Source organism: Phocoena phocoena, chromosome 18 (genome assembly GCF_963924675.1).
Source record: "Phocoena phocoena chromosome 18, mPhoPho1.1, whole genome shotgun sequence".
Classification (NCBI taxonomy): domain Eukaryota; kingdom Metazoa; phylum Chordata; class Mammalia; order Artiodactyla; family Phocoenidae; genus Phocoena; species Phocoena phocoena.
The window spans coordinates 50,859,118-50,872,790 of NC_089236.1; the positions used below are offsets into that span (position 1 = coordinate 50,859,118).

The following is a 13,673-nucleotide window of genomic DNA, read 5'->3' on the forward strand; positions in this document are numbered from 1 at the left end:
ACATAAAACATTGGTAAAATTTTTTATATCCCTTTCAAGCAGTGCTTATAAAGGCTGCAGCACTAGGGAGATCACGCAGTAGAGCTGACAGGCAGAGGGAAACAGTATCGCTGTTTTATCATACCATGAGGTAGACACAGGAATGCTACCTGCTGATGCAAAAGTTGGTTCATATTGCCAGGTTCCTTTCCAGACAAGTACCAAGAACTTGTCACTGATGGTTTTATTTCTAGAAATAGAATATAAGAAATGATAAGGAGCATGGTCAAAGATATACATACAGACATGCATCCAAGCATTTTTACAGTGGCAAAAGTTGGAAAGAACCTAAGTTGGACTGTGAGAATCCTCTGATTTACATGAAGGGACGGAGCAGAATTTGTGATGTTACTTAATAGTAAAGAGCAGAACCAGGACAGGAAACCAGAGTCCTCCTGCTAACACGTATGGCTATCGATGTTGTATTGGGAAACGTCCTGTTACTCAGCAAGATCCATTAGTGCCATAATTGCTGACGTTGCCTAGAATAAGAGGACTCTGCTGTCAGACCACTTGAGCTTTGCTAGACTCACTTGAGGATGCTTCAGGCATAATAGTGAAGCTAAACAGAAAGTCCTATCATCATGAAATGATATCAATGCATTGGTACTGACTTGTTGCCGCTTCACTTTCCCATCTTAGCATGTCTTGTTAACCATTTATTTGTGTTGTATCCTAATTCAGCAGTATTCAAAATTACTGCCACAGGAATTCTAGAAATCAAACTTATATTAATTTTACTACCAGTCTTTAAAAATATCAATACTAAAGTAATCATAAAATTCTGTATTGAATGTTGTTTTTTTTTAAGAAGATGTTGTGGGTAGGAGTTTATTAATTAATTAATTTATTTTTGCTGTGTTGCATCTTCGTTTCTGTGCGAGGGCTTTCTCTAGTTGTGGCAAGTGGGGGGCCACTCTTCATCGCGGTGCGCAGGCCTCTCACTATGGCGGCCTCTCTTGTTGCGGAGCATAGGCTCCAGACGCTCAGGCTCAGTAGTTGTAGCTCATGGGCCTAGTTGCTCTGCGGCATGTGGGATCCTCCCAGACCAGGGCTCGAACCCGTGTCCCTTGCATTAGCAGGCAGATTCTCAACCACTGAGCCACCAGGGAAACCCCTATGTCTAACTTTTAATATCACAGAAAGATTACATTTTAAGGTTCAAGTTCCGTAGGAAAGTCACTGTCAAACTAGTGGTCAACAACTGCTATGAATTTCTTGGTTGACGCTATGTTAGAATTATGTTTCTGTTAAGTAATGTTTCAGTTGTTTGTACTATACATTGCAAGAAGCCACCAGTAATAGAATTCAAGAAATACTTGCTTAATAGGGAACAACTAGAACAATTAAATTGGAAATGTCATTTCTTATAAACCTGCTCAATTCTTTGCTAGCTCTTCAGCTAGTGATTAAAGAAAAATATTGTGACCATGAGGGAGAAAGCCTTCCTTCCTATGTGGTTTTCAGTGCACAAATAAGAAATTAGGAGTCAAAGAGTAACAGTTCTTGGAAATGCTTAAAGTCGAGGGGTGGTGGTTCTGTCATCTATGTTAAGTTATCTAAAGATCTTTGTGTGAAGAAACTATGAAAACAGAAAAACAGCTTTTGTTCACCAGACTAAATCTTCATAAGCCACTGTTTTGTACTTTTGAATCCTGTTAACAACATTCTGAAGCTTATTAAATTGAGACTTTTGTCTTCTTTATTTTTAGCACATTCAAGTGTATATATAAATCTCTGGAATGTTGAAGGAGTGACATTCCACAAGTGTCAGATTTTTTTCTTTTTTTCTGTTGCCCATTGTGAAGGGGAGACCAGTAAATTAAGAATGTTTGATTCTTTCTCCTATATTTGCTTTCCTTTTGGAACTCTGTTACAGAATAAAGAATTGTTTTTTTGTGGAAGCATTACTGAATAGGAAAATCATTGTTTCAAATTATAGTTTTCTGGCAGTGACTAATGATTAATTAACGAGGCTAGCTTTACTAGAAAAACATTATTATAATATTAAATTTCTACATGGCTTGGCACTATTATCAGTGCACAGCAACAAAAATATAGAATTCACCATAATCTAGATTTAGAACCAAAAATTGTACTCTTAAGTTTCAGGTGTCAAAACTGGGTTCTAAAAGTGTTTTAGAATCTAGAGACTTACAGATATCCTTGCAGATTCTGTAATAACAACATAAACTTTTGTTCAGTGTTAGATTCTGAAGTGATTGTTAGCCTATTTTGGGGAGTTCTGGTACATTTAAATTTTTACCCATTCTGCAGTGATAGCAAAGCTGTCATAGAGTTGAATGAGTTACCAATGGGAAATAGTTGTTATTTGGATGAGTTCCACTGCACCCTTTAAATATGGCAAAGAAAAAAATATGGTTTGAATCTACCTTTTTAAAACATGGTTCAGTTTGAGAAAAAAAATCAGTAAAAATGATTAATAGAAAAAAGTATTCTTAGGTTGAGGAGAACTATATTACAATGAAAGAGATTCTTAAACTAACTGTTGATACAGAATCAAATATTACCTTTCTTTAACAAATGTGGAACTATTTTTAAAGGACATGTCTTTGAATGTAGAAGTGTGTCTGTATGTTCTAAGAGGCCCGTGTCACTGTTGTTGGCATTGCTGGTCTCTGTTTCTTGACTTATTTTCTTAGTTGTTTGCTTTCTGTTGGGCTCTTGGACCTGAAGAAAATATTGGGATGGATGAATGACATGTATGGTTTTTGAGGATGTTAAAAAGAACACTAAACTAATATTGGCATTCTTATAACTACATATGTTGTTTCTTTATTTACTTTCAGTTTGATTAATAAGCTTAAACCTGGTGTCATTAAGAAGATCAATAGACTGTCCACACCAATAGCAGGTTTGGTAAGTAATAAATTATCTTCAAAATTATATTTGTTTCTGAAATGTAAAAAGATGGGCATAAACACGTTCTCTTAATCTGGAATTATCGTAGATATTAGGTTTGGGGTCTTTTTTTCTCAAGAAAAGTATTTCTTGTGATCTTGTCCTTATATCTTTAGTTCCTCCTTCTGTTTCCATTCTGCCTGGAGGCTTTTATTCTATTTATTTAATTTTTTGTTTGTTTTGCTTCTTGTGCCCTCAGACTGCCTATATCCCCCCTTTTGGCCCATTTCTTCCACAAATTGCATTTGTTTAGGATCACGGTCTTTCCGAAACTCAGCCCTCCGTGTATTGGTTGCTAGTTGACCACAGTTTATGGAAACTGGCCAAAGCTGATGAGTTGTTACATTTCAGGTGCTTCATGCTTATACATTGCCCTCGCTCAGCATGCAGGTTTTGTAGTGTATTTGCAACATACTTAAGACCTGTCACCTCTTTTGGTTTCCTGTGTGATGTTGGGCAAGTCTCTGTCTTCTACTTTGCCTCAGTAACCTTTTCTATAAGATGACTATGGATGACTCTCTAGATTCATTCTAGCTTTAAATCCGGAGTTTTGTGTATGAAAAACACCCCATACTATCACTATATAGATTCTCTGCTGTATCAAGACCCTAGAGAGATCAATAATAATGTGGGACCATATCTTTGGAAATATAATTTATAATTACAAATGATGGATAATTTTCAAAATGTTAGCATTCCTGGGGCTTCCCTGGTGGCTCAGTGGTTGAGAGTCCGCCTGCCAATGCAGGGGACACGGGTTCGTGCCCCGGTCCGGGAAGATCCCACATGCCGCGGAGCGGCTGGGCCCGTGAGCCATGGCCGCTGAGCCTGTGCGTCCGGAGCCTGTGCTCCGCAACGGGAGAGGCCACTGCAGTGAGAGGCCCGCGTACCGCAAAAAAAAAAAAAAAAAAAAGTTAGCATTCCCTAAGAATCAAGGCTGATGTTGGGAGTCAGGTAAAAAATTAATTTTACAAAACACTCAAGTTTAAGACAGCTAATAACTGGAATGTAAATAAAATATGTTAATATTTTATCTTTGGAATAGTCAAGCTGCTTGTAATACATTCAGGAACCTTCTGTTTGGCCATGCATGTGTTTGCAGATGTTAAAGGCATGACAGATTAAAGGTAGCAGTACTAAAATTTCTGGGTTTGCAGAAGGTGTCATCAGAATTTTGACAGGAATAAGTTGGTGGCAGAGTGTTTATTATTAGAAAATATCTGTCTAGGAGAGAAGGAAAGAAGAGTTTTTACAGTTTTCTCTTTGAAAGATCAGAAAATTACTATTTTCTTTTGAAATATAGAATGCAGTGGACCCTTGAGCAAAGCAAGAGTTAGGAGCACCAACCTCCTGTGCACTTGAAAATCTGTGTGTAACTTCTGACTCCCCCCCAAACTTAACTGCTAATAGCTTACTATTGACCAGAAGCCTTATTGATAACATAAATAGTCGATTAACCCATATTTTGTATGTTATATGTATTATCAATATATACTGTATTGTTACAATAAAGTAAGTTAGATAAAAGAAAATGTTAAGAAAATCCTAAGGAAGAGAAAATACATTTACAGTACTGTACTGCATTTATTGAAACCATAAGTTTACCTTGTCTGTTTACAAGATGAATCATCTGTCTGTCAATACCAACATCAATATTGTCTCATATGATACAAAACACTATAGCTGTTATACATATTACTAACATTAGTCATAAAATTGAAAAGGTAATGTGAAAAAGAAATTCATATTTATTTAAAGGTATAATGATTCATGCATTGATAACAAAGAAACAGCACTATGATTGCTTCATGGTCACCAAGCCTATACACTAATAAATGAACCATTGTATGATTTTTGTGGCGTACAGTATTACAGTCATATTTATAATACAGTACTAGAAACATTGTTACATTGAAAAACCCACTTACCCGTGATGACAGTCTGATATGCAGTTTCTCCAATCATGAGAGAGAGAGAGGCCTATTGTACTGTACTGTAATTCCTTGAAAGCAAAGTTATAAAGCAGTAAGAAAACTAACAAATAATTTTATATTAAATATCACTCACCTTATGCCTGTGTAAAGGTAGTATCTACATATATTTTATGCATTCACGATATATACTAACTTTTTTTAAATTTTTTCGCTATTTCTAGGCTACACGGTTCATCTGTGAGTTTTTTCAAATTGTCACAAATCTCCAAAAAATTTTCCAATATATTTCTTGAAAAAATATCTACGTATAAATGGACCTGTGCAGTTGAAACCTTTGTTGTTCAAGGGTCAACTGTCTATATATAAAGTTCCAGAGCAGTTGGGCTCAAATATTAATTCCTTCCTTCTTACCAAGTTACATCTATTCTATTTCTGTCACGACTAAGCAGCTGACATGATATTTTTATTGGTCTCAAACTTGGTTGGGTAAAAAACTTTCATATATATGCATGTATTGCAGTGTACATATATGTATGAATTACTTCTAGCAATATAGGAGTCAGGTGTTATTTAAGGAATAAAGTTAAAGAACTTTTGTTTTTGAAGTCTTCCTAGGAAGAAACATTCAATTTAATAGAATAAATATGTTTTAGATGAAAATAACTTTTACGAAATAACTTCTGTGAAAATTAAAAGTGTGAATTGTATTGAAAGTACTCTGTTTTTTCAGATGGCTTGAGTTATTCTCAGTGTTATAGGCTGAATTGTGTCCCGCCCCTCAAAAAAAAAGATCCACTGCAGGCATACCTCAAGTTATTGTGCTTCGCTTTAGTGCACTTTGCAGATATTGCATTTTTTATAAATTGAAGGTTTATGGCAACCCTGCATCGAACAAGTTTTATCAGTGCCATTTTTCTAACAGCATTTTTTCACCCCGTGTCTCTGGGTCATATTTGGGTAATTCTTGCAGTATTTCAAACTTTTTCATTATTATTGTATTCGTTGTGGTGATCCATGACCAGTGTTCTCTGATGTTACTTCTGTGACTCTCTGAAGGCTCAGATGATGGTTAGTATGTTTTAGCAATACAGTATTTGTTAATTAAGGTATGTGTGTTGCTTTATTAGACATAATGCTACTGCACACTTGATAGACTACAGTTAGTATAGACATAACTTTTATATGCACTGGGAGACAAAAAAAAATTCATGTGACTTGCTTTATCGCGGTGGTCTGGAACCCAACCCACAATATCTCTGAGGTATGCCTACATACTGAAGTCCTAAACTGCAGTACCTCAGAATGTGATCTTATTTGGAAAGAGGGTTGTCCCATGGAGAATGGGAACAGAGGTCATAATGGAGTAGAGTAGACACCCTAATCTAATATGATTGGCATCCTTATAAGAAGATGGCCTTATGAAGGCAGGTACACACGGGAAGAAAGCCATGTGACAACTGAGAATTGGCGTGATGCATCCACAGGCCAAGGGGGAGCAGCGATTGCCAGCAAACCACCAGAAACTGGAAGAGGCAAGGAAGGATTCTTCTACAGGTTTCATGGGAGCATGGCTTTGTGAATACCTTGATTTTGGACTTCTTGTCTCCAGAACTGTGAGACAATAAATCTCTGTTGCTTTAAGCCACTCGGCTTGTGGTACTTTGTCATGGCAGCCCTCGGAAACTAATACAGATAGGTAAATGTTTTAGTTAATACTTGCCTTTTAAAAAACTTTTTATTTTGAAATATAGATTCAGAGGAGGTGGCAAAAAAAGCAGTACACGGAGTTCCTCTGTGCCTTTCACCCCAGTTTCCCGCATTGTAACATCTCGTATGACTCTGGTACAATATTGAAACCAGGAATTCACAGTGGTACATTCAAAGACTTTAATCAGATCCACCAGTTTTACATGTAGTTAATGGTAACAAAGAGCAAAGATGCTTTCAAGCTGAGTGAGATGAAGAGTGTTTTATTGTAAGGACTTTCCAGAGGACTCTCGTTAATCTAGTGCTCAGGCATAAACGTGGCAGCTGCGTTCAAAATGATTACTTTTCTCTGTCCCATTTCTAACAGGAAATGGCATCCCTTAGTTGCGTTTCTCAAGAGAGGAATCTGAATGGATCAGATTACCTTTTCTTTTTTTTGTTGTTAAATTGGAGTATAGTTGATTTACAGTGTTGTGTAATGTTGTGTTAGTTTCAGCTGTACAGCAGAGTGAATCAGTTATACGTACACATATATCCACTCCTTTTCAGATTCTTTTCCCATATAGGTTGTTACAGAATATTGAGTAGATTTCTCTGTGCTATACAGTAGGTCCTTATTAGTTATCTATTTTATATGTAGTAGGGAATGTATGATAATCCCAATCTCCTAACTTATCCCTTCCCCCCAGGTTTCCCCTTCGCTAACCATAAGTTTGATTTCGAGATCTGTGAGTCTGAGATTACCTTTTTCTTTCCAGGCTACAGATCTCGTGGGTCAGTGGCCAGCTAGTACGTGAGTTCCTTAAGGGAGAGAGTGGTCTTGGCTGACTGGGCTGTGGTCAGGAGTATTCATTTCCTTTAGTTTGTTCAGTTCTGGTGTGTGAGTTGAAGTGGTTTCATGAATGAAGTTTGTGTGGGGTAGATACCAAGTTAGGTCAAATACAGCAATAATTACACAATTTCTGTGTAAGGGTTTGTTAAGCTATGTGAGTGTAATGCTCCAAGCCCCCTCTTGCATTCCTCCCTTTTTTACTCTCTTCTTCAGTTATGACTTTTATCTGTTTCATGTCCACTCCCATGTGTATTTAGCTTTGAAGCCAAGGCTGTGGACTTACCCATGGCAGATGGACCTGTGTGAAACACTTGGAATATCCCCTGAGCAATGACAACACAGAGGGAGATGTTAAGATGATTCAGAAGTATATTGAATGCTTTGCTTAAAACATTCATATGATTATATGATTATTTTTTTCTTTAGGAAGGCAGTAATCATGTTCTCATAGATCTTCTAGAGATACAGCTTTCCTTGCTTGATTGAGTTTTGTAAAGAAATACATTTCCCCCTATCCTTTAAATTCTTTTTGTTCTTTATAAAGCCATGCTTAAAAATTCTAACGCAAGAGTTTGAGTCTTCCAAAAATTAGCTGGTGTTAAATGTGGGTATGTTCAAATCATTGAAACTCAAAACCAAAACTTTGAGAATTAAAAAACTCAACCTCAAAACAAACCCCTGAGAAACAGGCAAGATATTCTGATGGTGAAAGGAGCCGTTGAACCAGAATATTATTTACCATCTGCGTTAATGTGCATGAGAGACAATATGTGTAGAAAACATCAAGGAAGTTATTAACCGTAAGACTTATAGTCATCTTGGACCCCTAATGGTTTATTTGTGTTTTCTAAAGCAAGGTTTCTCAACCTTGGCCCTGTTGACATTTTGGACTGGATAATTCTTTGTTGCCGGAGTCTGTCCTGTGCATTGTAGAACGTTGAGCAGCATCCCTGGCCTCTACTCAATAGATGCAAGTAGCACTGTGCCCTCCATCCCCCCCTTGTGACAACTAAAAATGTCACCTGACATTGCCAATAACCCCTATGGCATAAAATCATCCCTGGTTGAGAACCACTGAGCTAAAGAATCAAGAAAGTAAACCCTACACTTTTATATGGGCTAGTTTGCTGACTGACTACAGATTTGATTGTTCTCACGCTTGGCTTTTCAATTGCGATTTCCCTTTGAAAAGCAATGGTATCCTAGAAAATTTAGTTTGAATCATTTGTTTGTTTGAACGTTTGTGTCTGTCAGTGGGCTTAGTAGAAAAATCCTTGGTATATCCAGACTTGCATGAAAAATATGGGCTCAATTTGAACATCTTTGCTCTAAAGTGTTATTCTTTCAGATTCCTTTAAGAGTGGAATGTGTAAGGTTGACTACAGAGGCTGGGAAAGTTGTCTCCTCATTCAGGAATGCTGTAGAATGTAGGAAATGGGCAAAGATGCCAGCTAGCTTAAGCTGTTAGATGTGTCATTTTCTCCTGCCTTCATAATGGTTATTTTAAGAAATAAAGCAAGTCTATGGGTCTGCCATTTTTCAGAAGGTTATTAGTGGTCAGTGTTCTTGTACCTGTGTAAAATTACTTCTGATTCATTCATCTTCACTCACCTATACACTTGGGTGTCAGCAAAGTAGTGCAACCTAGTCTATGCCAAGGTCACTGTTGAAACATCTAGTTGTTCCCTTCCTCTGTAGTAGAAAATTCACCTGAGGAATCAGCTATAAAATTTAAATATTCTGATACAGGTTTTATCATGCACTTTTCTGAAAACTACTCTTAAGCAATGACTATATTTATCCCATTAAAATTTTCTTTTTAGTAAAATAAGCCCAGGGGTTGGGAGAGGGGAGGTTTGTGAAACGCTGAGTTTGTGAGTTCTTTCTACAAGCAAAATCAAAATGTGAGACCTCAAGACAGACTGTTTTCAGGAGAAAAAACCTTTCTTCTGTTTCCTTTCTCTTCCAAGTTGAAATAATGTAAGAAGTACAAATATAATTACTAGTTTCATTCAAGGGTGGTACTTTTCTGGGTAAGAGGCAGGAATGAATTTTGTATGGTTGAAGAGAAAGTACTCAAGGAATATTAGAATGTGGCTTGGATGAGCAGCCAGTATGAATATATGCCTTGCTTGAAAGAGTGGTGATTGAGAGTTGCTCTGTACTAGGTCAAACCCAATGTGTGTCTCAGAGGGAATATCTCTCTAGTTGGTAATAAGCAAGATGCATTTGTGAAAATATTTGGATGTTAATATATGCAAAACACTGATAACAAGCTGTGGCATGAGAAGAGAGGGGAAAATGGTGTACAGCTAGTTTAAAATAACCATTTAGTGGTAAGATCAGTAGTGTCTACTTTCTGGTCTTTTTTTTTTTTTTTTTTTTTTTGGCGGTACGTGGGCCTCTCACTGTTGTGGCCTCTCCCGTTGCAGAGCACAGGCTCCGGACGCGCAGGCTCAGCGGCCACGGCTCATGGGCCCAGCCGCTCCGCGGCATGTGGGATCTTCCCAGACCGGGGCACGAACCCGTGTCCCCTGCATCAGCAGGTGGACTCTCAACCACTGCGCCACCAGGGAAGCCCTATTTTCTGGTCTTTAATTTTATTGCTGACTTCGTAGATTTGTTGAAGGAGATCTTCCACCTAGTAAATTTGGGAGAGGCTTCCACCAAGCAAATTCTTTTTGATTCACTCATCCTTGCCAATTCGATTATTTAGCCAATAAGAGCAGGATTTTCGTACTGAGCTGATTCTGACTGCCCTGTCCCCCATCTTTAGATGGATGGGAGTCAACATGGAGGTCCCCTCCCATAACCCTACTCTTGCCTCAACTCTTAGTTTTCATGTTCTTGATTTCCTCACGGTTGATAAATAACAAAGGCGAAATGTTTCTATAAATTACCATTTCTCACCTCTTACTGTATTGGAATAATTTCATATATGTTGGGTCAGACCTTGGAGTTTTGAGTTAAAAGATTTTTTTCTTTTCTTTCATTTCCTAATGAGACAGTGAAGGTTAAACTATATCAATACACTTGATTAAAACTGCTCCGTCTTGGTCTCGTGATTAAAACTCTATTAAAGAAATGTTTTCATTACAAAGGGAAGGTGAACCACTGTTCCAAGCTGTGTAACACTAACATTTAAACTATTCTTACTTTACTAGCATGCCAATCTCATTATTTTCTTTGAAAACAAAACACCAATAACACAAATATGGAGTACTTTTTCTTACTTCTTAATAAAGACATAGAAGAGTACTATGATGTTAACATTTTTAGTGTACTATTGCACTGGTGTAAGAAATCATAGCATAAAAGTTAGCCAGTACTAAAAAAAAAGATCACTTTGTGCATCTGTGCATGACATTTTCCATGGTTGTATTTTAATGTAAATAACTTTTTTCTAATGTATCTTTTATTGGAATTTCTGTGGATCACCATCTGTACTTTGAAATGGTTTGGGGTTATCCAGTAATCAAGTCTGAGGAAACAGACTGATGTGCATTGGATGTCTTCAAGGTGACCAATATTAGATATTAAATATCCAAATGCCTTAATACCTCCATGTAAATGGCATATAAATAAGTCACTGATGACTGAGTTATCTATATAAAGTATTTTTAGGAGATCTCCTCAAGTTTTCTTGTCACCCTATTTTTCTCCAACTCTCAACTGAAATTAAGTATCACCAAGAGTAGAAACTTAGCATCAATGTTGAAATTGGTTACAATGCCCTTATAATGATGCAGCACTGTAAATCAGGAAACTCCGGTTTTATTTCTAGCCATAATCTCTTAGTCATGGCATTGGCACAAGTTTAGGAACACTTCCCTATGGTTTCAAAACTTACTCGTTTTTAAATCTAAGATGAACATTTATGTGCCAACTTTCAGCCTTGAGGGCAACTTTTTTCAATACATTAATGAGGGCTTCCCTGGTGGCACAGTGGTTGAGAGTCTGCCTGCGGATGCAGGGGACACGGGTTCGTGCCCCAGTCTGGGAAGATCCCACATGCCGCGGAGCGGCTAGGCCCGTGAGCCATGGCCGCTGAGCCTGCGCGTCCGGAGCCTGTGCTGTGCAATGGGAGAGGCCACAACAGTGAGAGGCCTGCGTACCGCAAAAAAAAAAAACAAAAAAAAAACAACAACAAAAACCCCAAAAAATAAAAACAACAAAAAATTAATGAATTAGAATTCCTAAAGCAACACTATGGTTAACTTTTAGAGTTAAAAAAAAAATTGATTCAGGGGTTTCCCTGGTGGCGCAGTGGTTGAGAGTCCGCCTGCCGATGCAGGGGGCGTGGATTCGTGCCCCGGTCCGGGAGGATCCTGCGTGCCGCGGAGCGGCTGGGCCCTTGGGCCATGGCCGCTGGGCCTGCGCGTCCGGAGCCTGTGCTCCCCGGCGGGAGAGGCCACAACAGTGAGAGGCCCGCATACCGCAAAAAAAAAAAAAAAAATTGATTCAGAGTAAGATTATGTCATACCTGACAGTTTTATTCAGATACAAAGACACTTTGAACAGTCTCTCTTTAGGCATCATTTTAATGTAGAAATTGGAAATGGAAGAGCAGATGACGTTAATATGAAACAGAACCCAGGTGTAAGACTGGTGTCAGGGCATTGGTTACTTGATGGGGTTTAGGCCCATGACTATCCCTCCTCTCCTAAAAATACTGAACACCTACTCTGTGCCAGGTACTGTTCTAAGAACTTGGGACACAACCACAAGTAAGGCAGAGAATGTTGCTCCCTAATGGAACATAGGCAGTAAGTCGATAATAACCTGTCAGGTGCCAATGATTACCATGAAGAATCTATAATACCTTGCCAATTACCTTAATTATACTGAAAAAATAAAGTGAATGGGTAGAGAATGACTGAGTGCATGCACGAGAAGTATTACGGAGAAGGGGCTCAGGAGCATCTTATTTCAGGGGCTGGCGTTTGATCAGGGGCCTGAATGAAGGGAGGGAGTGGGAAGATATGAGGATGGGTGGGAGTTTTCCGTAGAGAAGGAAAAGAGGGGCGGGGTCAAGGCAGGATCAAACTGGACCATTGAGGAGGACTCTGCGTCTGGAACTGAGTGAAGCAAAGAGGTAGGCCAGCAAGGTTGTATAGGGCTTTGTGGGCTTTGGTGAGTAGACCGCATTTTACCCTAAGCCACTGGGGATGAGAAGCCGTTGGGGACTTTTGAGAGTAATTTAATTTGTTGTTAGAAATTATTGGTTGTCTGTGATAAAGGATGCACGTATTTGTGAATACACTGAAACCCATTGAATTGTGCCCTTTGGATGAATTGTATAGTATGTGAATTAATGTCTCAATAAAACTTAAAAATAAAAAAAGATCATAGATTGGTGTTTGAAGAGAAGACTGAAGGAAATTGAGAAGCAGAAAAGTCAGTTAAGGAACAGCTTCAGTAATTGTGATGATTCATTTTATGTGTCAACCTGACTGTGCTATGGGGTATCCAGATATTTGGTCAGACATTATTATATTATCCTAGGTGTGTCTGTGAGGGTGTTTTGGATGTGATTAACATTTGAATTGGTAGACTGAGTAAAGCAGATTGCCCTTTCAATTGAGAGTGGGCCTCATCTAATCAGTTGAAGGCCTGCCTAGAACAAATAGTTCAACCCTCCTGTGAGTAAGAGGAAGCTACTCCTGCCTCAGTGCATGACCTAGGACATTGGTCTTTTCCTGCCTTCAGACAGACCAGAACTGAAACATTGGCTCTTCTTGAGTTTCAAGGCTGCTAGCTTTTGAACTTGTACTTATACCATCCCACTGACTCTCCTGGTTCTCAGGCTCTGCCCACGAACTGGAACTATGCCATCAGCTCTCCTGGGTGTCCAGCTTATAACTGGGCAGATTGTGGGACTTAGCCTCCATAACTGTGGACTTAGCCTCCATAATTGTATGAGTCAATTCCTTATCATAAATCTCTTTTATATATGTATCCTGTTGGTCCTGTTTTTGACTAAGACAGTAGTTCAGGCAAGAGAGTGTGGTGGCAATATTGGGAATGGTGAGAAGCGGTCAGAGTTTCCAAATGTTTTGATGGAAAAAGTGTGTAGGATTTACTTATGGGTTGATAGAGAAGCCAGGGTTTTTGTATTAGTAGCTTATTGACATAATACATATGGAGCAGAGGGCTGGTGGAGGGGAGGGGAGAATCAAGAGACCCTGTGGAGGATGAGGTGATTTGCATAAGGTGGCAGATTTGCAAATGTCCAAAAA

At 38.5% G+C, this 13,673-nt stretch overlaps 1 protein-coding gene across 2 annotated transcripts in view; it reads left to right on the top strand.

Moving 5' to 3' along the window:
* The window catches only part of LMO7 (LIM domain 7), a 131,476-nt gene that overhangs the window by 8,046 nt on the left and 109,757 nt on the right, over positions 1-13,673 (top strand). For both annotated transcript variants that reach the window (XM_065895862.1, XM_065895866.1), the window contains exon 2: positions 2,850-2,919. The gene's annotated coding sequence lies outside the window, so the exon portion shown is untranslated. The remainder of the gene's footprint in view (positions 1-2,849; positions 2,920-13,673) is intronic.